The sequence below is a fragment of the Numida meleagris genome, chromosome 5 (assembly GCF_002078875.1).
Source record: "Numida meleagris isolate 19003 breed g44 Domestic line chromosome 5, NumMel1.0, whole genome shotgun sequence".
Taxonomy (NCBI): domain Eukaryota; kingdom Metazoa; phylum Chordata; class Aves; order Galliformes; family Numididae; genus Numida; species Numida meleagris.
In genome coordinates, this window is record NC_034413.1 from 3,397,947 (window position 1) to 3,423,988 (window position 26,042).

The 26,042-nt window shown below is 47.7% G+C and overlaps 1 protein-coding gene across 3 annotated transcripts in view; it reads right to left on the reverse strand.

Annotated features, from left to right (window-relative positions):
• LHPP (phospholysine phosphohistidine inorganic pyrophosphate phosphatase) overlaps positions 1-26,042 on the reverse strand; it is a 73,506-nt gene that overhangs the window by 23,628 nt on the left and 23,836 nt on the right. The gene's annotated exons all lie outside the window — the stretch shown is intronic.

A 26,042-nucleotide genomic window follows, 5' to 3' on the forward strand; every position in this document is an offset into this window, starting at 1 on the left:
GAGAAAAGCCATCAGTGCCAGGTGGGACAGCAGCTACCATTGTGCTCTCCCAGGACTGGATGTAATCCAGGTAACTGACAGCAGTTACCCAGCACTGCCTCTGGGAATCGGTGGAGGAACGTTAAAATAATACTTTGCTCTCTTTCTTTGTAAGATCTTTAAAGTTTTGCAAACACTGGGGAACAAAACCCCTTGGCGCTCCCGTGCTGCAATATGAACTGGGTGGGATAGGCACTCGGGCAGGTTAGGAATCCCAACCACTCTTTCATTTGTTTTACTGAAGGGGAAACTGAGGCCCCGAGGGAGGCAAGCCAACGTTTCCTGATTTGAATGCTTAATGTTGGGCAACTCACCCGCGTGAAGAAGCCATTTACAATTTTAAACGTGTATATATATATATATTTTTTTTTTTAAATCAGATTAAACCATCACAAGTTTGATCCCCTTCCAGACAGCTCGGTTGGCTGCCTTGCATTTCAGCACTTGGATTTTTCCCACAAAAAACAACGCCGGTAGATTGCAGAAACGAGACCATATGCCTGCGTGTGCTCACACACGCATCGCTTTGAAAATGGCAGCACCAAATAAGTACTTCCCCCCACAAACAAAAATTCCCTTTGAATCATTAAAGCCGCTACACAAAATATAGACTTACTACTGCATAATTAAAAAAGCCTCTGCAACTTTAATGCATATTGCCCTTGATCATAGGGAAAAAGCAAGAAAGAACAAAATCATTAGGAGCTAAATTATTCCAGTAGCCTATTATCATAGTGTAATCTTATTAAAGAAAATTCATGCTGGTATAGCCTCTTATCTTCTCCACTTACAGAAGAGCCATGTGGTGTATTTCTGAGTGCACAGAGATAATAAAATTATGGTGAATTATGCAGTCTGCATAAGGAAGAAGCATAATTCTGTCCCTTCGAGGAGGGATGCTAATTTTTCTCAGGGAGGCCAAACCAGCACTACCCAGTTCCTAAGTACGAAGGGACCATTCACTATTATCTATGGAGAAGCAATTTTGGAAGAGATCTAGGGGCTCACCCCTGTGAAAGGGACTGTCTTGCTGCCACAGATCAGCCAACAGCCACCACTGGCTGGCACCCACAGGTGCTGTGACCTCCACCAAAACCACTCAGTGTGGGTGTCGGTGTCCACCCAGCAGCATCACTACACTGCAGCACTGATGCTGTTCTCTCCTAGGTGAGCTCACATTGCGCAGCAAGTCCCAAGCCTGGCCACCAAGCCCATTCTGTGCTGCGGTGCAGCACTGGGAGAGCTCCTTCTTTGTAAGCATCCCTGGAGCAGACAGATCCCGCTTGGCTGATGACACTAATTGAATTCTGAGTGCTAATTAGCAGGGAGGATGATGGCTGCTGCTCCAGCTGTCCCGTGGTTCACTGACAAGCTGAGGCTGTCCCATGAGCTTCTGCTGTGCTATGCCAGGATGCCACAGCAGAGCAGGGTGTGAAATCATAGAACTACAGAATCCTTAAGATTGGAAAAGACCTCTAGGTTCAAGCCCAACAGCACACATCCTCACCATGCCCAATGACTGTGGGCCTCAGTGCCACATCTCTGTGGGTCTGGAACACCTCTAGGGGTGGTGAGCCCCCCCCCCACTCCCTGGGCAGCCTGTGCCAGTGCCTCACCGCTCTTTCAGAGACGAAATTGTTCCTAATATCCAACCTGAACCTTCTCTAGTGCAACTCGAGGCTGTGACCTCTATTCTATCACTGCTACCTGTAAGAAAAGGCTGACCCCCACCTCACTCAACCTCCTTTCAGGGAGGTTGTAGGGAGCCATAAGGTCTCCCCTGAGCTTCCTCCAGCTCCACTTTCCCCCGAGAAACCACTGGAGCCATCTGGTTAGAGCTGACCACACCACCACTGCCTCGATAAGAACAGCAGGATGCTCATCCAGCACCATCCAGCTCAGCCAGCTGCCCTGAGTGAGGATGGGCCATATTGGGAAGCTCACTGTGGTTTGGTGCCCTTGGTGCAGCTGCTGTCTTTTCCAACCAACTTCTACAAACCAAGTTTTACTGATCGCAGGCCAAGGACACACAATACATTCCCTGCAGATGGATACATACCCAGCAGTGGAAGGGAAAAAGGCCTCACTTCCCTCATCACCTGCTGCGAAGGACAGACACGCAATTAAAAGTTTTCTGTAAATGTTAATTACAGTAGACTTACTTAGCTAATGACCAATTGATCTTCTGATTGTATTAGGTTTATAAGTGTAATGAACTTAACTGAAGTACGGATTACAATCTTGTTCTAATTAAAACAAAAATGTGTAACATATATGAGCCATCAGAAAGAGATTTAATGGTTGTTTGGGGTCAAATCATTGAAAATATTAATGAGTTGTCTAAAGCCCACAACACTTAATTCGCTTCTTCATCCAAGTGGAATTTGTATTACCAGGATCCATCCAGGTAAGATTTTCTTGTGCACTCAAAACCAGCCAGAAGATAGACCTGAACCACAACCTCCACGCTCCATCACTTGCTCCCCTGCTCTTAGACTCAAAGTTTGGAGAGGGAAGGTCATTGTTACCTTGCAACGGACTGACAGAGAGCAAACACCACGCGTTGCTACCAGCAGCCACAGGGAAAAGGTGCTGAGTGCTTGTGCTTCAGTGGGATATAGGTAAAGCTGGCCAGGAAACAAGGCAGAGCTCTGGAGGCCACAGGGTTGGAACGCTGCAGTCCTGCAGGTCCTCTGCCGGCTCTCGCGTTGCCGAGAGGAGGAACTGACCTACTTTAATCAAAGTTTTTAAAGCCAAGTGAAGAGGGGGATTGGAAACAGGACGTTCTCACTGGAAAGCTCTGGAGTTAATTTCTTCCACTCTTCTGGCAGCACCGGTTCCTGCACTTCTCTAAGTTACAGCTTTTTCCCTTTTCCTGGATGCTGCCCCAGGCAGGGAAATGCTGTTGGTTATAGGTGATGCCTCCACCCAGTTCCTACCAGAAGTGACACGTTTACAAAGTCAAAAAGCCTGAGGCCTCTCCAAACACCAAATAACTCTTTTAATGATTGTGATCTCCCAGTGATGCTCAGAAAAGCGCTTGCAGGGGGAAATACAAACTTACCTCTAACAGGAATCCCAAAACCACAGGGCAGACTTGGACATCTCAAGCACCTGGACAAACTGGCACTGATGGGCTGGTGCCCCATTTATTCAAATTTAGTGTCAGGGCTTGCTATTAGAGAAATGGCCCAACTGGTTTCATTGTTCCCTTAGCCCCCAAAAGAAGCCCCACCAAGCACACGGCTGGACAAAGCTCTCTAGGCTGCCTTTCCCCAGGCTGCAGGGGGAATCCAGCAGCATGCAACTCCTACCTGGTCTTCTGCAAACCAGCTCTGAAGAGCAGTGGAGATGCTCTGTAAGAGCAGCAGTTGCTCAAAGGCATGGTTGAGGAGGAGAACATGTGAGCTCAGGAAGAGCTTGTGGTTACGACTCAAGGTGTCATGAACTAGCGTACGGGATGATACTTAGACCAGTTTGAACTGAAGGCTTCCTGTCACCAAAATACCTAATTTGGATGCCACTTGAAACAAACCAGGCTCTCAACACGTGCAGCTAACGCCATGGGTGGCTCTTGGATCCATCTCCAAGATGGTGCTGTCAGACTCCATGAAATTTGCCCACCTAAGGCATCCCAGTCTGTGTCACTCAAACCCACCTGCCCCCATCTTACCCCTGCCTATTCCTCTAGACCACAACATAGCAGCTTGTTAGCACTTACTCTCAGGAAAAGACACTCTGTCCACCTCTCTCAACCCAAGCTACTGCCTGGCTGTGGAGTGTGGGGCCAGCAGAACCTTTCTCAACCTGCCCTGCCACCAGTGTCACCCCAGCACACACAAGAGACTTCAGTTCCAGAACAATCTCACTTCAAATGGCCTTAACAGACTGCCCTTGGCAAAACCAACCTCATTACAGAGCCCTCCTTGAGAACTGCCTGTGTTAACCTGGTTAGAAACTGATAGTTATCTCGTATATCGAGTCCTAGATTATGCATCCAGGAGAGTGCCCTATATTAATAGAGGGAGGAGAGCTTATACTAGAATACAGAAATTGCTTTAAAAACCCCTCTTGCTCGACTTGCAAGTCCATGGCAGGACTGTACAAGACAGAGAGTTTGAGCCCACTGAGAGCTGCACTCATCACCTCTGAAAAGTGTGATACCCAATGAGCAGGGCTGAGAGAGGGTAGCACTGTGGGGAATACTGCAGGGAGTAAACCTAATTATGCTCCTATTAACTTGCCAAGAGCTGCAGGGATAGAAAACACTGTAAGGTGAATACACGAGTGTAAGATAACATCACTCATGCTGCTAGCCCCAGAAAGGAGAGAGCCTGCAGCCAGAAGTGACCATGTCCAAATAACCAAACACTCTGAGCACTCATCATGAAGCAAAGAGCAGGCTAAGGAGATGGACTGGTCAAATTCAAGGGCAGAGAGCTTCATGTCTGAGATGACAGGACCTCAGGGCAACAATAGCTAGATATAGAAGTCCAAAAAAATAAATAAATAAAAGCCAGTGGTTCCAACAGATAGGCACGGGTCTGCAATGTCCCCATGCAGAGCTCTTAGATTTCAGAATGCAATTACCAGGAGCAGAGCAATAGGCACCAGTGGGAAGCACTTGTCAACAGGGGATGCATTTATTTAGGGTGAGGGTGTACTTACGTGCACAGAAATATCACCAAATGACTCTGGGGACAGCTAGGAAGGTTCACAGACACACGACCCTAGGAGCATGCTGCAGCAAAACAAGCTGAGTAGGAACGATACGATTCACTGAGAAAACAGAGCTCTAAGTCCCTCTAAAATCTGCAGATTTTGCTCCTGAGGTTTCTGTGCAATAAATCGCATTAGCAACAGGATTTACATGTTGAGAGGAGGTAAAACAGGGTTAAGGAAAAGATAACACAGATGCTACTTCCCCAGCCCCAGCTAATTTTCATGCAGTTCCGGTTTTAGATAAAGAGCCTTCCATTGGGATTCGTATGAGAGCAGCGACGTGGGGTATTCAGAAGGGCCATAATGCGCTGCTCGGGTGGCTAAAGCCGCTGCTTCGGAGCAGGCATCCTTGTGGAGCACAGCAGGGAGCCAGGACACATTGACAGCTCTGCTGCCAGACAACCTCCTTCTCGAGACCCTTCCCACCTCTGCTTTGGGGCAGAGGACGGGGCAAAATGATCTAGTGAAGCCCTGACTTGCTAATTGCATTCTGTACTATCAATGGATGATGAGGAGAACTAACCAGAAGCAAATGAGTTTATTCTGTAGGATGGCTACTTCAGGGAGTTGGGCTCAACGTTGAACCCCACACACACTTGGCAAATCTCTCCTTTTTCAAGAAGATCCTTGAGCTTGTCCTTCTCTTAGGGGACAAGATTTCAGCTTCGTTAAAGCGCCTGCTTAAGTGCTTCACTGAAAACAGGTGAGCTGAAAACCACCTTCAAGTGCTGAACAGAACTGGAGCAGCTCACCATGGATGGCTGAGCTCACAGCCCCAGAAATGAGATGTTAAAAAAAAAAAAAAAAAGAAACACAAAGCAAAGCAAAAGAACTTCACTTAGGCTGAGATGAACTCAACCCAGGCACACGTACACACCAAATAAAGAAACTACAGCTCTCTCAAAAGCTAAAACGAGCTCCTCTTTCCCAAGAGTGTCAAGTATGACCATCTGCAAAACAGGAATGTGAGCGGATGTTTCTTTTACTAAAATGAAATATAATTTTTTTCTTAGCAACGAAACACGCAGGTGAATTTTCCCCAGTTCTCTGAAGCCAAAAGCCAAACCTACCCAACATATGCAACGAGCCCAATCAATCCGTGGGACCACAATTCAACCCTTTTGTGAGCCAGACACAGGACTCGTGCTGCCCTCACACAAGCCCTTTTGGCCCTTCTGTTCATATATTTATGAGCAATGTGGAAACCAGACAAGGATAACTCAAAAGGGAGCTGCTGTTGGATGGCTTCCCTGTGGCTTTCACAGAGAATGGGCTCCTTTTAGCTTTTCCCACTAGGCAGATGTTGCCCTGTGCCCGGGACAAAGCTCCCACCCCAGTGATGGAGAGGCTCCCCTGCCCAGAGCCATCCCCAGGCTCTCTGAAAACCAGAATGCAGGATTTTGTTGCATGACTATAAATGGCAAATTGCAAAGGCCAAGGAAGATTATTTATTTATTCTTTCATTCCTTAGTGCATGCAAAGCCAAATTCTGCCTGTCTTATGGGACTGCATGCGAGAGCTGATGCACACAGACTGGCTGCTGGGGCAAGGTCCCCAGGTACTGCTATGTGGATGCTGGTTTCCTGCGCAAAGAAACCTGAAGCTGCAGGTGACAAATATCCTTGGGACAGAAGGTTTAGCACGGCACAGCAACACTGAAAACATTCTCATCTGACCCTCGTGAACAAAAAAAAGCCACTCATGCTGATACTTCAAGTGCCTGCCAAATCTTTATCCACCTCGTTATGAAGTGTCATATGGGGACATCCTTTCTATCTCCCATTTCAAGCTCTTTCCTCAGTTTTCCAGCTCCTGTAACCATGGATAATGCTCAAATGATCCCAGGCTCTCTGACTGCACTCTGATATGTTCTTGGAAACCATCACATTCTGTTTTTTTCCTCCAACTCACTTCATTTTATCTATCCCAGTTTCTTCCCACATTGCCTCTTCCTCAAGTTCGGCCCCAAGGAATAGGATACATAACAAACTTGAGTAAAGTGAGTGGCACCTTCTACCAATTTTCCCCATGAAGGAAATGTTCCTGCCTGACTCTGCAGCCCTGGGTGACTCTGGGCAGCACTGTGGTATCCTTCGCCATCTCAAAACCCTCAGGACCCTTTAATCCTGTTTTCAGATCTAATCCACTAAACATATGCATCATTCTACCCAGATGTTTTTTGTTTTGTTTTTCTGAGCTCCAGTAAAGCTCTGTGTCAATTCTCTCTCTGTTAGACAAGATTTTCTCATCAGCTTTGCTCTGAGCACAGATCCTGGCAAAACTGCCTGAGACAGACAAACCCTCCGTGCTCCAGCATAACTGCACGTAGGCTTGGCAACTCACCCCAGAAACACACCAAAAAAAAAAAAATGACATTTTGTTTTCTTCTGAGCCACATGACAGTGCTCTTCAAGCACTGAGTGATGCAGGGGACACCATGTGTAGATGGTGGAAGCCCAGCATATCAGCCGCATGGCCACTGCACTCTCTCAAAGATATGCAGCAGTGACAGTTGATTGTCTCTGCCGCCATGCCTTGCTATCTCCCCAGGCTGAAAAACTCCAACAGCACTTGTGTCTATGGAATATTCTACCCATGGACTCATAAAATGAAAAGGGAAGACATTCTGTGGAGGGTCTTCTTGCATTCTCCTAAAGCTGGAGTTTCCAAAACCCTTGCAAACTAAGGAGTCACTCTAGTTCCTCCCCTGCTTTGTTCCTAGCTCAGGTTCAGCTCTTGGCATGAAATACCTGTCCCTGTATTCCTTGTTTCTTTCTTAGAGACACACTCAACTCAACCCCAACCCATCATGCTGTTTCTCTGGCACGTGATGTCTGAATTTAACCAAACTGCTATCCTCATCTGATAATCAGTGAGTATTCCTTTTTTTTTTTTTTTTTGCCTTCCCTTTGGTCCACGTTCAAAACAGTTTTCAAAATACTGAAGGTTCAGTTCCAACTCAAGCAAAAAGCCCCCAGATCTCTGGCACTGCTTTCCAGAGTGAGTTCTGATGTGAAACAACCTACTCTGCATCCCCCCCAACCTCCACTGCAGTGTGCTCCTGTTCCAGCATCCTGTCAGGACACCCCCCCCACAAGGATTTTTAATAACCTGAGAAAAGTAAATTAGCCGAGATGGAGTGATTCTGCACCCAGCAGGATCGCAGTCCAACGTTTCTTCAGTAAGAGTCCTCAGGTTAGAAAACCGTCATGCAATTTCGCAGACTTTTACAGCACAGCCTTCAGGCACATGCCAGAATCCCAAATTTCACCCGGTGACCAGACTTATATATTGACAAGGCCCTTCCTTTTGCCCTGTGCTATTCATTTCAATGGTACTTCAAAGACCACAGGTCTACGGAGGAGAAAAGGACATTTTCTTTTGACCGTCTATTAACATAAATGAAAGTCCTTTGAAAAGATACGAGCTCTAGAAAGCTGCTGTACGCTTTTCACACACTGGATGCAGTAAAAAAGAAACCAGGCAGAGCCATTCTGCCTCCGAGCCGGCTGCAGAGACGTGCTCAGAGTGCTGGGTTGCTTCGAGCACCAGCAGCCGCAGCCTGCGCCGAGACAGGTGCAGAGCCCACCAGGCCTCAGGGTTGTTCAGTCCCTGTTTCTGATTTGCAGCCTTCTTACCTACGCTACATGGTCATGGAATCTCTAGAATCACATCTGGGACCTTTCCCCTCTCTGTAAGCACACGCTCCAGGTGTGAAGTACACACAGGGCCTGTGCAGTTGTGGAACTCACGTCGCAGGTGCTCAGAGCTGAAGAATGCGATTATCTGATAAGCACTTCCAAAGTAATCGGAACAAAATAATTATAAGAAAGACTTCTTCTGGGGCGCTGCAATTCTTCGAAGCTTGGAGCACAGGAATATCGAAGCTGAAATTGAACATGCAACGGTTTAAGCCATCTGAAAGTAAGTTCTTCCATATGGTGTCAAAAAGACACTTGCTCTCTCTCTCTCTCTCCAGTCTTACCAGCTTTCACGAGGGAATTTCTTGCACAGGCCAAGCAAGTACCTGCAGTCTGTGCTGTGCACCACAGGAGTGATGCGGCCTGCCAGCCAGTGCTGCCTGCTCCCCTCACCTGGGCAGGGCAGAGGCACACTACTGCCAGACCCTACCTGCTGCAGCCAAGGGCACCCTGAGCACAAGGTTTGAAGGGTCAGGCCCGAGGTACATGGCCTAGCAAAGAAGATGAGGTAAATTTTTCTCTTGGAATTAACAAATAGAGCAGAAGATAAAACCAGCAGGAAGAAATGCCAGCTCTTCCATTTTAATTGAAAAAGAGATCCATTCGGTCCTATTAATGTGAGCGCTAGGTTGCAGCTTAAATACACATCCTAAGGGCACACTATGTGACAAGAGTTTAAAAGTCACTGGGATTTAGATTTAAAAATAAAATCTACAAGTGTAACACAATGGAAAATGCAGCAACAACAGCAGAGCAGCAAGGTCCTAGGGTGGAGCAAGAGCAGATTTGCTCAAAATGCAACAGCCACAGACATAAAAGAGAGAATCCACTTACCTTCAGAAGGCCTCAGGTACACAAGGATCTCCAGTAAGATAGCCTTGCCTCCACTGCCAGCCCTTAATGAGGTGTGAGGAGGAGTGGATCCTGGCTCCAGCCCTTCTGGTCACTCACCTGCATTGCATGCACCTGAGCTCCCCTGGCTTGGCCCTGCCTTCCCAGCTGGTGCTCCATCACTGCTTCAGGTCACACATTTCCTCTATACCAAGAGTGTTCCCCCCATACCTCACTGCATACCCACTGGCTCCTCCCAGTTTTCTTCATGTTGACTTAGAGAACCTGAATTTGGAAGCGCTCACAAAGAGACCAGAAATAATTGTGTGTTAGAGACCAAATTTTTGCAAGGCACGTGTCAGCTCAGGCTCTGAGGGGTTTCCTGATGGGCTGAACCTGCTGGTTTCAGGAATCCCTAAATGTGAGCATTGAGAAGAGGGATTTTTTCCTGTGGATTGCTGACCTGCAGTGACTATTAGGTAAACTCATGGTTTATAAAGAAAGAAAAAGACGACGCATCTTGAATCATCCTATGCAGGACACTATATGCAAAAATTACCTACATGTATTAGAAGTGAACAAAATTTAGACATAAAAAACTGCCCATGAAGGCTTGTGATGAGCAGACAAATGCATTTTTCCAGTGAGATTACCAACAAATGGCTGAACAGGAGTGAGAGGCAGCGAGCCCCAATGCAGCACTCACCCAGTCCCAAAACCAGGAGGGAAACTGGGCCCCACATCAGGATTAGACATGGGGCACGCTGTTGAAAGCTGAAGCAAAAGGAAAGCGATGCGCAGCTTCCTTATTTTAAGGGCCTGTTGTAGAACAAATCAGCTAAAGAAAATACAATTTATACCTTCCTTAATACCTGATACAGGAATGAGAGGCACTTGCTCTCAATCTCCACCTCCAAGCATTTGTAGAACAGCTCATTCGCAGCCAGCGTAAGCTGAATGGTGACAGGGAACTTGCTGTCTTTGATGCCATCTACTGGGAAGGCGGCTCCAATGGTTGGGACATGGCCTGGGATGTGCTGCTCCACTGGAGAACATGAATTATTGCAGAGATCCAGAGTCAGAGGCTGCAGGCAGGACGTGGGGAGCTCCTCGGGGACTACAGACTTACAGAGCACAGTCAGGGTGTTCAAAGGCATCAGCAGAAACCACGGGGCCACACCACCACCTGCTTACCTGGAGTGATGCTGCACCAGGGAGCACAGTGGTCTCCCAAGACTGCAGGCATCCAGGAAAAGAGGCAGGAGGGAAGAGTGCAAGGAATAAGCAATGCCATGGGAAAGGAGGCCGTGCAAGAGGGAGGCCCTGAGTGTAAGGTTCAAGCTAAAGGTGATGATGGTCCTGCTAGGAAGGGACAGGAGGGACAGAGCAGTCTTTTAAGGGAGGCAGTGCCTCCTCACTTCCAGCTACAGCCTAGTAGCCCCAGTCTGTTTCAGGTCCCCATGCTGCTGGAGGATATCTCATGCAAACACTCTGCGAGGCAGAGAAACAACTCTGGGGCAGTTGGTTGAGTCCCAGCTATTTTAGGAAGGTGTTAATGACCATATTTAATCTCCTGGGGTGGAGGGTGCGTGTGTTTGGTTTTTTGTGCCATTTTATGAAAAATCCCAGCAGATAAGACCACAACTGGCCTCGTTTGTTTGTTTTTTTTTCCCATCCCAGTAAGAATGATTTACAGATGGGAAATCCCTGCCAAGCATCCCAGCTCCATAGCACATTCTGGCTCTGGCTGTGGAGTCAGCACTGACTTGGAAAGCTGGCACAGCAGTCTTGGTAGAAAGGACACTGCTCCCACACTCTCCTCGGAAACTAGCCCAGCAGCATATCAGCAACCACGTGGCTTTCTGCAGAGAGCAGCCTGTTTTCTCCCTAAGAAAATGGCCATGTACAGAGCACACCCTGCCCCTGGGTGTCACACCTGCCCCGAGTCCCCCACAGCCACGCAGTGCTGTGCTTATGCAAAGCTGCTCTTCCTGATGCTGTACAAAAGATATGGGAAGTAAAGAGAGAAAAAGAACTACCCAGGAGAAGCAGTAACTCCGATGGCAAACAAAATGGAGCTGGTATACAATGACACTTCAAAACTCAGCATAGATAAGCCAGAAAATCAACTTTTCTTGGATCTCCTGTAAATACACAAAACTCCCATGCTATACAGAAGGGCAGCAAGCTGAATGAGACAGAGGAGATGTCTAAGCTACCAACAGATCTTCACGTTTCTCTTCTATCTCCAGTCACACACACACAGTCAAACCTGTTGGCCCATGCATTAGCCTACCAATAGGTTGTTCTTTATCGCTATTCATTGCCTGCACGCGGCTTGCACAGACAGCACAATCAACAGTCTCCAAAGGGAATAATAAACGTGCCTGAGAAAGTCACTTATTTGGAAATAAAACCCCTTAAAACAACAGCAATCGCTGGGAACTCATCTGGGATTTGCATGGTTCAGGGCCAGGACCCAGCTCCACAAGGGACACCCACAGCTGGATTCAGGGGGCTCTCTGCCATGTGCAGCCAAAGGGACATTGCTGGCACCGGGTCCCGGGGCAGCAGCGTGGGCTCAGGGCACAGTCACGCTCTTGTGCAGTCCCAGGCTCTGGCACAGGCCCCGTGGATAAAGAACTAAGCAAATAAAGACAGGAATCTGGGGCAAAGAGAAGGAATGGGATAAAACAAAATGAGGAAAATGAAAGGATGAGCAAAGACTGCGTGCATCTCAGGTGTAGCAGGGGGAGGGGTCGATCTAGATAAAAAAAAAAAGGCAAGTTTGGTGTTTTCTGTTCACAGGGCCACATGTACCTTTGTGTAACAGCCTATGCTGCCTTTAGTGTTACCCCGGTGTTTGCAACAGAAATCTGGGCCGACTCTTCATACAAACAAATGGGATTGATTAAATTCTATCGTGCTCTCACAGATTTCAACAGGCATGTCCTATATGTTTGCTATGCAGAGACCTGGCCAAATTCCCCGCAGAGTAATAGTTATAGAAAACTGTTGGTTTACTGCCTGTGCAATCCTCTAGGAGTTTCCAATAAAGACAGCAGCTCCTGGATTTGTTCGGCAATCATCCATATCTTCACAGTTCTTGAACCCCTCCAGGGACGGTGACTCCCCCACCTCCCCTGGCAGCCTGTTCCAATGCCTCACTGCTCTTTCTGAGAAGCAATTTTGCCCAGGATCCTGACCCAGCACCAGCTGGGCTTGCCAGCACTCTGCTGGGCTGGGGGCACTCACCTCAACTTGGACCTCCGAGCAACACGGGCTGCTCATTGAAGCTCAGCCCTGCTCCAGCCCCCAACCGGAGAGCTGCCCCGCACGGCTGTGCAGCGACGTGCAGCCAGGCAGGGACAGGGCTAGCACAGCAGCAGGGAGCCCAGCCGCAGGAACTGGCCGCAGCAAAACCATTTATCCATTTCCACCAGATCCAGTCGCTCTTTTTTGATCCAGGAAGCATCTGTCTGGATGGAACTGTGCTCTGCGTTATGATTCAGCGCGGGTAAGTTTTATATGGCAAACTCTGTGGCTTCCTCTTAATTGTCCTCTTCTTTTGGCAGGGCAAAAGCCCTTGAGAATGGCCATATTAGTACACGACTGTGTGGGAGGGGGGTGCCAAAAGAAGCAATTTGGAGCTAAACACTGTACACTGCAGCTGGAACAAGGATCCCAGTCACTGACAGAGGGCAAGAAGGTCCAACCCCCTGCCCAACCGCACCATTTAGCATCTTCTGTCACGTGCATCCCAAAATCTTCAACAAACTTTTAGAGCAACTTCTGAGAAACCCTGCCCTGAGCTGTGGCACTGACAATGTTGCCACAGCTTTTTTTTTTTTTTTTTTTGCAGCTGAAAGCGATCCCAGGTCTCAAGAACAGCCCCGCTTCTTGTGCCTGGGGTGTGCGATGTTTCAACAGTGACCACGAAGCAGGAAGGACGTGACAGACGTGGGATTTGTGGGACCTTGCTCAGTTCTTTGGGACCCGTGGGTAAGGCTCCCAGCTGTCATCAGCCAGAGCAAACACCATCCAATACCACAGCCAAATTCTGCACCTTTGGCATGGAAGCAAAAACCTGGGGAGCCACAAAGGTGAGGGGTGGGCAGGATGTGCAGCAAACGGGGCACTGAGGCTTTCTGACACACAGAGCTCAAACCCTCCCTGCTCTCCCGTCACCTCGATCCACCCCATTTACTGCTCCCTTCTGGAGCTTGTGGGTGCTGGGCTTAGGGGTGACAGTGCAGGAGTGGCAGTGGCAATGCACCCCTCCTGTGTGCTCGTAGAGGAATGCACAGCACAGGAGAGCCACAGCTCCCGCTCAGACAGACAGCCCGAGCTCATTCCTGGCTCTGCTTTCAACAGTGGCCAGCTTCTGACAGCGGTTGAGAAGCAAAGTGTGGGAGATTTTATATTAGAATTTGTGCCCCGAAGGAAAATTTCCTTTTGAATTTTATGAGTGAGAATTTGGCTTGCGTCTGGAAGCACAAAGGCTTACGCTGCTACCAAACCCTTTGGACCGAAATCCCGACTCCGAAGGATTCAAAGGAAATTCTCCTTCTGTCTTCTTCGGAGCAATGTTTTCTTTCAGGTTTGTTGTTTGTATAAGTATCCGTATAACAACCCTAAAACCCCCAAACGCTTTAGAGCTGAGTAGGAAATCAAGTCTATGCATTTATGCTCCTGCAAGACATGCTGGGCTGGAAAAGACTGTTACTTTCATGGTAATAAAAGCGTAAATACTCAGCCAAAAGGCACAGAGCTCATAAACCCACAAAAGCAGACAGGCCCAGCAATTAGGAACTTGCTACAAAAGAGACCTGCAACAATTATTAAACCCCAGTCTCGGCATTTTCCTCTAATATAAAACCATGGCAGCAAAAGGGCTTCCAGGCCCATAGCTCTGCTCCTTTGCCCATCTGCATTTTCATGGGTGCTGGATAACCTCTTTTTTTTTTTTTTTTAACAAATCCTACATCGTACCAAAGTGATTTTCCTTCCTGTGCTGCTATCCCAGCTTACAGCAGAAGTTTCCAGTTGCAACGGGGGATACTCATGGCTAAAGAAAGTCAGCCCTCCCATTCAAAAATGCATTTGCTACAGGGACGCTTCCTTGCACGGCCTACTTCTGAGCACGTATTGCCTCTCCTCACACGGACAAACATGAAGGAGAAAACACAACGATAAACTAGAAAGAGAGAAAATAGGAAACTCACGAAGATGGGACAGGAGGAGCTTTGCTCCCTTCCCACCAGCACTGAAGCTGCCGTGAAGGGCAGGTATTGCTTGCCTGCAAAACAAGTGGAAGAAGAGTGCTCTGAGCGCCTTAGCCTGATTTGGGCTGGTGCCTCACGAGGCCTCTGCTGTGCTCCCGTCTGCATTCCCTGTTCCCACGGCCCCGAGCGGTGACAATGAGAAAAACCAGAGCAGCCCATGGACTGTGCGGATGATCTCTGAAGTATTTACATTACTAAACTGCACCTCCATAAATCTGGCCGATTCTCTGACATAGGAAAGGGCCCAGGGTGTTAAATAAATAGGCAGTAAATTTCAGAGGATTTGGTAAAATGAGAGTTGTCGTTACTTTTCCATTCCGAGAAGACTGATCTCGGTTATAATTATCCCAGCTACATCCACTCTTTTCAATAGCTTGCACGCTGATAAATGAAGCGTTTGCTCTCACAAATGCCTCTCCTTCCCCTGATGTACGCAATGTGTTCCAGATGGATGGAGAAATCATTTTTTTCTTCTACACTTGCTAAGCTATTTCCAGGCACCCAGAGCACCAGCAGGTGTAAATCAGCAGCGCACTGCCGAACTCTGACACTCCAGATCCTCACCTGCTGTAAAGAGTAGTCCCCTGCTCCTAAACTTGAAACAGCATCCAGCACAAAGATAGCATCACAAGCAATATCCCACGGATGACTGCTATAAGGAAAAAAAAAAAACCCCATCAGATAAACACAAAAGGTGGTAATTGCAATAATCACTTTGAGCAGGCAACGCTGCCGCTGCCTGCCAGCTTAGTGCCGCTCCTGGAAAAAGCCACTTTAATTAGGCTGATTTAAATGCAGATAAGTTTTCCTTTCAGCCGAGGTCTTTGTACCCATTTTGTGTGCAGAGGAGTTGGCCTCAGAGTCCTCAGCCAAAAAGTGTCCTTTTGCTCCCCTAATGGGTGCCAAGTGCTTGCCACTCTCTTCAGCAGGGAGCAGCGGAGCCCATTGATGCCGACCATTGTACTTAGCTCTGCAGAGAACACAGTCCTCCGATTCCAGCCTAATAGCTCCTCTGAGCAGGGACTTCACCACCAGGTTAAGAACAATCAGAGAAGGACAACCTGACAGGAGCTGGCACACGGTGTGGGATCCAGCTGTGCAGCAGAGGGGAGTGGTACCTCTGAGGCTGGTGAGCAGCAGGAGATGCTTTGGACATCAGAAACATCAGCAGACACTACCAGTTTGCAGTGCCCAAACACTCCTCAGGACACACTGATTTTCTGAGTGCCTGCCTGGGAACAGCCAGGACCTCATCTGCAGGAGTGCTGAGCCCACACAGCTGCCCCTGCGGCGGCTGCAAGCTGCCTTTGGAACATATGTTTCCATGTAGTGCTCCAGTACTTGCAAGCTAAGCAGATGAGCGATCGACCCCTTGGACAGTGTTGGTTCTAACCTCCGAGCCTCTCTTCCCTGCGTGCAAAGCAAAGAGAGCATCCGAATATTGCTTAGCAATTTGTACCACCGCTGGTTTGGGGCAGGGAAACTACAGGCTGGCTGTGCAGGGATGTGTGTCCGAGAGACACAGCTTTAAAGGATTTTGTGCATGTGAGTGCAGCTTAGTACATGATGGAACTCAGGGACTGCTGAGAGCAGGGGTGGTTAGTCATGGCAAAAGTTCAGGAAAGGGCTTTTCACAGCAAAAGTCCATCTGCTCTGGTGAAAGTGGACTCCCCGCATCTCCACAGATTTTAAAGATGAGAAGTGTCATCTTTAAAGATGAGTGTTTGCTAGGACATCTCAAATGGCAAGGAAAAATAGAGAGCTCTGCCTACAAGAAGAAAAGCCAGCTCTTTTATTGTGTGCACTGCTTTCCTTTATGTCAGCTCCGTTAATGCCCCATGAAGCCACGGGTCTGTAATCGAGCAGCTGGCCTACAGCAGCACTGGCATTCGCTGCTGTCTTACACCAGACTTACTCCAGCTGTTAAGGTTTAAGGCCTCGCCTTTCACACAGTTCCTCTTATTAAAATGTACCGGCGACCAGCAGCTAAGAAGTTTTACAACCGAGTTGCAAATAGAGACTGTTATCTCAGTTGAAGAGGATTCAAACTGTAACATAGAAAGTGGGTAAAACACAGAAGCTCTGCCCAAGCCCTCATCTTGGAGGGGCAGCACGCAGTCACCCTTGTATCGAGGTCAATTCCTGCCCCCGCCTGGGCCACTGTCTGTTTCCAACGGGCTCAGGCCGTGCCAGAAAAACACCTTTGCAGCTGCAGCCTGGTCACTTCCCAGCAGGCAGCCCGAAATATTCTCATGCTTAGTCAGACAAATCCTAACCAGAGGCTGATGGAGTAAAGAGCAGCTCGTCTGCGTGCACTGCTACGGCAGATGTCTACAAACCAGCAGAGGCTTTGCCCATCTCCAGCAGAGTTTCACTGCTGCGATGATCTAAGAGTATGAATACCCAGAGAAGGGCATGCATGCCTGAACGCTTTTCTCAGTCTCTAGCCAAATACATTGGTTTAATATTAGACTATAGTTTAGTATGGTAAATTTTTTTCCCTCTGTCACTGTTGGTTAAAAGCGCCCAGCAGTATTCGGGAAATCAGCTCTTGATACAGTGTTTACAAAGCAACAGGAGTTCTTTCAGCATCATTTGGGACTCTGAGACCAAACACTGCCCATGGTGGTGCTCCAGGCATCTTTGCTATAACAGCATTATAAAAATGTAATGAGAATTTAAAAGACAGACGGCAAACAGATAATGGAGACACCCAACATGAACATCACATTTAACTCTCACCATCTGAAAATAGCTATACATTCCAGCGTGCACTCCCCAGCACAGAGGGAATGGTGTCTGTGTTAGAAGAGCCCAGGAGTCACCCAGCAGCATCCAGAGGGAAAAGGATGGGGACTTTCAGAGGAAAGCTGCCTACTGTATCTTTTATACACTGTCGTTTTTAAAGAAGACCAAGAAGCGTAGCACATAAATATGAGGAGCTGGGTTCAAGCAATTAGGATTTAGAACACCAACAGCGAGGTCACTGATGCTACCACATCACAGATTTTTCTAAAATCCCTAGAAGTTAGCCTGGACAAAGCTGCCTGTGAGTATCACTGTGCTGAAATCAGGGAAGGTCACTCAGTGCCTGGCTATCTCAGACATCTCTTGGAATAGTCCTCGGAGTCCTTCAGGAGCAAGGGTTGGACCAGATGAACCAAGAGGTCCCTGACGACCTCAGCCATGCTGGGATTCTGTTAATGGTCCAGAGAAGAACCTTCTTTTTACTCCTCTCATCTTCCCTTGAGATACATTCAGTTGGAGCTTCCCAAACACTTCTCTGACATGCAGTCTCCACTCTCCCCTTCCCATCTTCAGCCCATTCCTTCCTATTGCCTCCTTCCTTTGAGTCACAGTCACGTCGAATGTGCTGCCTGATTATCAGTGGCACTGGCATTTAGAGCTCCCTCATGGAAAGCAGCATTTTGAAAGCTTTTCCAGCTTCTCCTCCAGATGATGTCACCCTGGGTGGGTGCCAGGCTGGGTTCAGAGTGAAAATTCTTCACTTCAGGGTCAGACATTCTCCTATTTTTAGGCCTGATTTCAGTGTCAGGCAGCCAGTGGTATAGCTGAACGGTTCATGTTATTCAACTGCAAATGCCTGCTGGAGTTCCAACAAAGCTCTGTTTGTAGCAGGTTAAGGGGCTCTGCAGCCCAGGAACCCCTTTTGAAGTGTGGCTGCAGCTGCTCTGCTCCACAGTACTCAGTCAGTCTGCATGGAGGTGCAGAATATTTCCAGCTCACACTCTCCATAAACTGCAATAGAAAAAACAAGGCACTGAATTCTATCTGGCTCTTTGTAATCTTCTGCTGGCTGCATTCTGTTCCTTGCAGTCCTCTGGAAACGCACACTGTGAAAAACGCAGCTCCTCAGATGCCAGCTGGAAGTTGGCAGCGTCCTAGAGATGGTGGGGATGGGGAAGGGGACAGATAAGAATGGCCCTGCAGCACATAGGAGTGAGCCACAGCAGCCACAACCTACTTAGGATCACAGAATGGCTTGGGTTGGAAGGGACCTTAGAGATCTTCTAGTTCCAGCTTCCCTGCCATGGACAGGGTTGCTGTCCACCAGATCAGGCTGCCCGGGGCACCGTCCAATCTGGACCTGAATGCCTCCAAGGATGGGGTATCCACAACCAGCCTCTAACCCATCATGTTTTTGTCACAGAAGCATGGCACAAGTGATGAGCTGCTGCAGGTATAGGCTCACCTCCTCCATATGTAGGCATCTGCATTCACATAAGCTGTCTTTACAACGCAAAGCAATGATGGTTGTGGTGTGTGATCTACCTGACCTGCTGCAGAATGGGATGAGTGATGCTGACAAGTCCCCAGATCCCACCGCAAGGCTAATGAGGGCGATATGAGCTCATACAAGGTGTTTGCTCTGTCACTGTGGAAAACAGCAGGATGGATCACAGCATCCCTTCTTTCTGCAGGAACACGACCATCTGCAACACCACAGCAGCACGTGTTGTGCAGCCAAGTTTCCCATGCGAGAGCAGGCTGTGTAGCAGTGTGACTGTTTCATGTGTACGCTGACAGCTGTTGAAACAGGTTGGGAGGGAGCGGAAACTGAAAGGGCAAAACTGACACATCCTCCTCTTCAGGTTCCTCGGGTGGCACTCAGAACACAACTGGGAATGGAAACAATAATTGTAGCTGTGAAATGAAAGCGTACACTGTCATAAGAGTGGTGAAGCACCGGCACAGGCTGCCCAGAGAGGTGGTGGTGCCCCGTCCCTGCAGACACCCGAGGTCAGGGGATGGGCTCTGAGCACCTGATGGAGCTGTGGGTGTCCCTGTGCATTGCAGCAGGATTGCACCAGACGGTGTTTAAAGGTCCCTTCCAACTCAAACCATTCTACGGATTTAAAAAGAAAATGAATAAGTTTTTCAGCCAGGAGGTGCAGCAGCCAGGCCCAGCCCAGCTCCCCATAAGGCAAAGCCAGACCCCATTTTTCGGGACGGCGGGTGGCTCTGGTTTAAAGCTGGCTGCTGCTGCACGGGACACAGAGCCCATTCAAAGCAGCAGCCCAGCGAGCTGCGTTAGCTCATCTTTTGGCAACCTATAAGTGAGCAGGGCTGAGGTGTAACCATATACACTGTTGACAATGACTGAAAACCACAAAGAAGTAAGAATGGTAATAGTTATAGGGTAATGTGTGAGCATGAGTCACGTCCAAGCGTCAGCTGCAAGCTATCTTCATCTCCACCAAAGAGCCCTCCTTGGTGTTAGATGGGCGGAGCGGAGTGCTGCTCCTCAAACTCCCCCTTTTCTCACATTACTCTTTTTCTTCTTGACATGGGGCACAAAATGAGCAGCCATGTATGGAACCATTGTAGTTGTGCAGAAGACCTGGCAGTGCTGGTGCTTTATTTTTAACTCCAGGCAAGTCACATCATGCCTTCCAAAGGGCATGAAAAACAGCCACCAGCCCAAGCACAGCAGAGGCAGCCTGAAGGGGAGCAGTCCCCACCTCTTGTCTTTTGCAGTCCAAAAGCCACATGTCTACAGCAGGGCACCCCACTTTCTGCCTCTGATCACCTGCAGCTACGTGACCACGTACTGGAGCAGACAGCCTTGCAAACATCTCAAGAGCACAAAACGTGCTGGGTCCTAGCCAGCCACTCCAGGTTTGTTGGCTAAACTCACTCTTGTCTACCTAACATCAGACGAGAAAACCAGTGTCACCAGGTAAGCCCCCAGGTAACCCCCAGGCACTTGCAGGGCAGGCAGCACAGCACTAAAGCATGAACTCTGGGTTGCTGTATGCAGACACAAGGTGCTGCCCCAGCACAGCCACTCCTCAGCTTGTTTACAGAGTGAGCAAGAGCCCCAGCCAGAGGAAAGATTGAATTTCAGATACTGAATCATTTGCTTCGAGCGAGTTACATCAGCAGCTAATTTGGCTTGCTTCTCTCTTGTTTGTTTGCTCCTTTCTTTGAAATGAATGCTCTGCTTTGGTTGTATCAGAGCAGTCCCCTCTCTCGCTATGCTCTCATTTGAGGGCTGCTGCAGAACTCCACTGACCCAGCGAGCTGGGATGGCATTTAACTACGGGAGAAAAACACACCGAGAAGAGGAACCTGCGTTTTAAAAAAGGAAATCTCAAACGAAACCACAATTGTGCAGCTGTCCCAGCTCTGCCATTGCTGCAGCACATTTCAACATGCTTATTAGCAGTTTTACGGAAATAAAGTAGTTAGCTATTGGTATGGTATTCATCATTGCTGTCAAATGTTGAACAAGCTAATGCAGCTTGGCATTCTGCAAGTGACAAGTGTTGAGAAACACTGCTGTGCTCGACCAGCTCCCATGACTGTTCTGCTGAGGAATTTTTCTACTGCAACATTACATTGGCACTGAGAAAAGGCCGCTAAAGATAAAAATACACGAGAGCCTGCTTCCTGTCCCATCTTGCAGATTGTGGTTTTGGGGCTGATACCAGAAAGGGAAGCTGGGGGTCCAACAGGAGCTAGGGGTAGCCCTGCCCTCTGGGATGCTGCAGGTCCCCCTAGACAGGCAGCTCCCAGACAGACCTCGGGTGCCTACAGTGGAAGTGGGTGCAGAGCAGTAGAGCAGCCCTGGAAAGCCCCTGAGCTGCCTCCTTTCACTCATTCCAGCCACCAGGGCTGTTTTTCTCGGCTTATGAATTATGTATCTGTGGGGAGGAGAGAAAGAGAAACTTTCTGGGCAAGCAGCTTGCAAGCCTGAAGTTGCCACAGGCTCTGTTGGTACCCACGCAACTGCTGGTAGCTGGTGCTGGTAACATCTTGTCCTCTCAGTGTCCTTTATTTCACTTCAGAGTAGGAGGAATGGAAACCTTTACAGCCTGAACGCATTGTGGGGATGAGGGGGAGCGAAAGTGCAGCACAAGCTGATGTGCTTACTACCAGCTTGATTTGCTACATGCAAATCGCTTCCTTTCATAAATGTCTGAGATGTAGCAGCTGATCAGAGTTGGACTACTATCAAAAACATGGCTACGTTCAGGTCGAGAAACAGAAGAACTCAAGTCACACCAAAGAAGACTCCTTAGAGTCAGATGGTAAAGGCTTCTACTTCCAAGTTCACACTTGTCCTTCAATGCTGAAGTATTTCCAATGCATTTCTTTATTTGGCATTGCAGTTGGCTATACCCTACGATGACGAGCGGCTGGTTGGACTGTAACACCCTGTTACAACATCAAGAACCTAGACCTGTTCACAGGCCCTTCACTCCTACAGCACCAGAGGCTTAAACTGTAATTTCTGTGCCTGGACTTTTTGAACACATGGGAAAATGTAAGGCTGTCATCAGATGAGTGTTCATACGCTAACTCTCAACTTCCCTCACAGAGCTGAACCACAGATGACAGTAACCAAAGTGTGGTCAAGAAATTGATAAACACATGCAAAGCTCCTCACATGGAGGGAACAAACTCTGATTTGAATATGTAATGAATGGTGACTAACGCTACGCCTTCTGATTAAGTGAATAAAATGAACACCGACTTGCTGACACTGGATTTTAATGAACATTGCTTAAGACGCTCAGATAAATTATAATACAGTTTTTATAGCGCAAATATGGGTTGGAAGCCTTTCCATTTAATACGTGAAACAGGCGTCATCATCAGGACTGTGAGGCCATCAAAATGCCTCTGGTTCTGTTTCAGCATTAAGGGAGTGCCACTGCATGTTAGTTTCAGTACGCACTTCTGGTACGCTCCATCAAGACCCGTGAAACATGAGCAAGCTAATAAAATTGTTCTTCTTGGCTGTGGTTAGTAATTCAATGAACAAGAAAGCAAGGGCGGGAGTGATGCTGCTTCTATTTCAAGCAGCATCGTTGCATAGCATTAGGATGTGACTGCTGCTTTGCAAAACGAGCCACGATCTTTCATTGACTGTTACAGGCTAAAATAGCTGTGCATCTATCTGCAGGCGAAAACCTGCTTTTTAGAATCATTTAATAACTTTATTTAAGGGGTTGTGATCAAGACCCACCCCCATTTATCAGAATCCTTAATCACTTGATGATGTCAGCCTGAAAGGTCTTTCCTCTGTCACAACTTCTGTCTCGATCACATCTGGCAAGCTGATTTCCTATAAATATCTACAAATACAGTATGTTTTCTTCAATCAGATAAGAGGAACAGATCACAAACCACTTTCTTAATAAAGTCAGGATAATTATTCTCAAAGGATCATTATAAAGTGGGGAAACTGAAGAAGGGCAACATGAAGTAACTTGACTCAGTTCTCCCAGAGAGCAGTGGCACAGCCAGCAAGGGACAGGAGCTCTCCTGGGCCCCTTTTCTCCTTTCATCCCCTCTCCACCTTTCATGTGCAGTGTTACAAGAGAGCTCAGGACAGTTGCACTATCAGCCATGATGGTGAAATAAATACCTAACTGTGAGTCCACAGCAAAGGCCTGTTCTGCACACCGTGGCAGGAAGGGGTAGCTGAGGGTGGTGACACCACCAGCAGACCAGCTCACACCTCTCGTTTGGGTTTTACACCTCAAAAGGCCACACTTGGTCAACCAAACTACTCACCCCGTGTCAGAGAATCACATTAACCAAGATCGACTCCAAACAACACCTTACCCACATGGCTTTCCATTACTGCCCTCGCTTATGTCAAAAGAAATTTTATTCCGTGATTTATTACACTTTACGGACTAATCTACTCCATGCATGGTTTGGCTGAGGAGGAATAGCGCAACTCTGACACACTGCTGGAGGATTAAGTGCTTTCGAGAAGGATAGATACAGGAATGAGAAACCTCCTCAAAATAAAGGGAGTTGACTACGCAGATTTTACTAAATTTCAAAGATCCAAACAAAAAAAAAGCAAGAGCTAATTTTCAGGACTAATTTTCAAGGTGGTGTAGAACGGAACGCTTTTGCAGCAGCTGAATCCATGCCTCGTATCTCAGCTGGGAGGGGCCCTTGCAGAGCCCAGCTCCAGCCAGAAACGTGAGCACAGGCAAGGAGGCAGTGCTGAAGCTGTATCTGCTCTCCATATACCCCTTCTGCTCCTCCTCTGGACCCCAGATCACCTACACAGCCAAACACCTCAGCCTGTGACACAGAATGAGTTCAGCATCACCACTGGGAAAGCTCCTTCAGCCGGCTGGAAGCTCCCCATGTGGTAGGCCCATCCACCCCTGCCTACCCCTGAAGTCTCTGAACCAGCAGTTTACCAGACTGTTTGCACAAAAAGCCTTCAGGACAAAGGGGACCTTTTCTTGTAGCTTATTCATGTCACTAAGATGCATGGAGCTACTCTGCAGCCAGTAATCTGCACACAATCACCGGAGTCCCTTTGAAATACAATAAACAGTACAGTAAGCCTTGGCTCGTCTGTCATTTTTTGTGCTGTAGTGTATAACCCCTGGCTGGCAGCAGGTCCCCAGGTTGCTGGTATAAGCTGCAGTGACTCCTGAATGAAGGAATGCTGCACAAAACGCACAGCAGATGACAAGGTGCTAGTCAAGGCCAGTATTTCAATAGGAGTGGAGAAGTACAACTGAATGCCTCGGACGTCGCGCAAAATGGTGATCCCCCATATCCTGGGCTGCAAGACCCTCACAGCCAAAATGTCTGGAAATCCCACCACACCAACACTCAGCATCTCCAATAAAAGCCTGAAGCTGATTTGCTTTTCACTCTGTTTGCACAAACAGCCTTGGCTTTCAGGGGAGCTCGCAGAGCCGTAGCTAATACTGAAGTATGTGTACTAACGGTGCCATCCAGAGGCACTTGAGTGCAGCACACTGCTCTGTGCCAGCAAGAAATACAAGGGGACACCTGTGTACCGATTCTATCCATTAGACGTAAAACCAGCCATGAAATAACTGTGTGTTGTGTTATTTTTAATTTCTTCTGGCAACCAGCTTTTACCCCCTTGCCTTTTTTCAGTCCCTCTCAATACTCACTGTGTGCTTACATTTTCCTCGTTTACTAATCGTTCTTAAAAACATGTGGATCTCCGGCCTCTCTCGAAAAACAAGAAATATTTCATTGATAACAACAAGTCTGGCACCAGAAGCTGAGCTTTGAGACATTTCCCTGTATTTCACTGCCACACCATAGTATATGGTTTTGGATACCAGCAGTCACACGTTCAAAGTGGGCATTTAACCATGGAAAGCAATTTTTTTTCCCCATCTAGACCAGATGATGGTTCCCCTTCAGAAGTTTGATACAGAAAAATGCTTTTCAAATGTAGAATTATATATCTATGTGTGTGTGTGTGCATATTTATATCTATTTATACATACGTATATTAGGGGCCTAAGACCTTTGGACACAGCATTGCCCATACCTTATTTTACAATGGGCCAAGCATGTCGCAGATTGTACGTGCTCGGCAGCAAGGGTCCAATTTATCTCTGTTTTCACACAGACCTCCTTCACTGATGCTGGTATCTGTGTGACATTAAGACGTGGATTCACAAAATGCTGCCTGGTGATCTCCATCAATATCAGAGAAAAACCAACAGTTCAATCCTAATTCTCTCCTGTAGGGAGTTAATAGGATTACACAGATCACAGATAAATAACCACGACAGTACAAGTTACATACTTTCTTCCTCAGAAATCATCACTTACTGGTCCAGCAGAATTATTTCATCAACTTATGTAAACTGAAACTGAGAGAGAGAAAAGTCACTTGAAAACTAACAAAGTAAGACTGCAGACAGAGAAAGGCAAGCACCATTCCCACAGCCCACGTTACATCAAATTGCAGGTGCTGCTACCGAACCATGCCTACTGCAAGGAGGTATGGCTAAAAGGAGTCCAAATGTTAAATGTAGGGACCAATGTCTGCATTGCATTTGGAGAGTCACCCCGAGCTGACACTTCAGGCTTCTCTGGGCAGTGCACAGTGGCTTCATTTTCCACTGGACGCCCCTGGACTATGCCATATTTATAACTGCACTCAGGTCTTCCACCAAGAGTTTCCAGGAGCAGCTAGTGATAGCTCTTCTGTCAGTGAACACACAGGATGACAGAGACACCCGCATGGAGGAGGGTCTGAAGGGCCATTTGGAAGAGGTGAATGAGTCTGCAGAAGCCTACTCTGGTTAAGACAAGAGGTGGAAAGACAGCTCTTACGTTGCAGACTTCTCTGTGCTGAATATAATTCTGGAGAAAAGAGGAGGGGTACAGAGTCCTTCATAGTGCTGTGAGAGATAACCCACAGGGATCACCAAGTCGATAGTTTAATTTTACATCTTGAACCTGCTACAAGTTTCAGACCCACTTTGTATCAAGTGTAGAACACTTACGGTAGTAATAAAAATAAATAAGCAAAACCCATGAAACAAATCAGTTCTATGCGTTAAACGTGATGCAAAATTATAGCTGTAATTTAAGAGGAAGTATTACAGCAGTAATTTAACAGAAAATATCTCTTGAAAAGATCAAAGAAAACATGCCTTCCCCTTCCTGCTGCTTTCATACA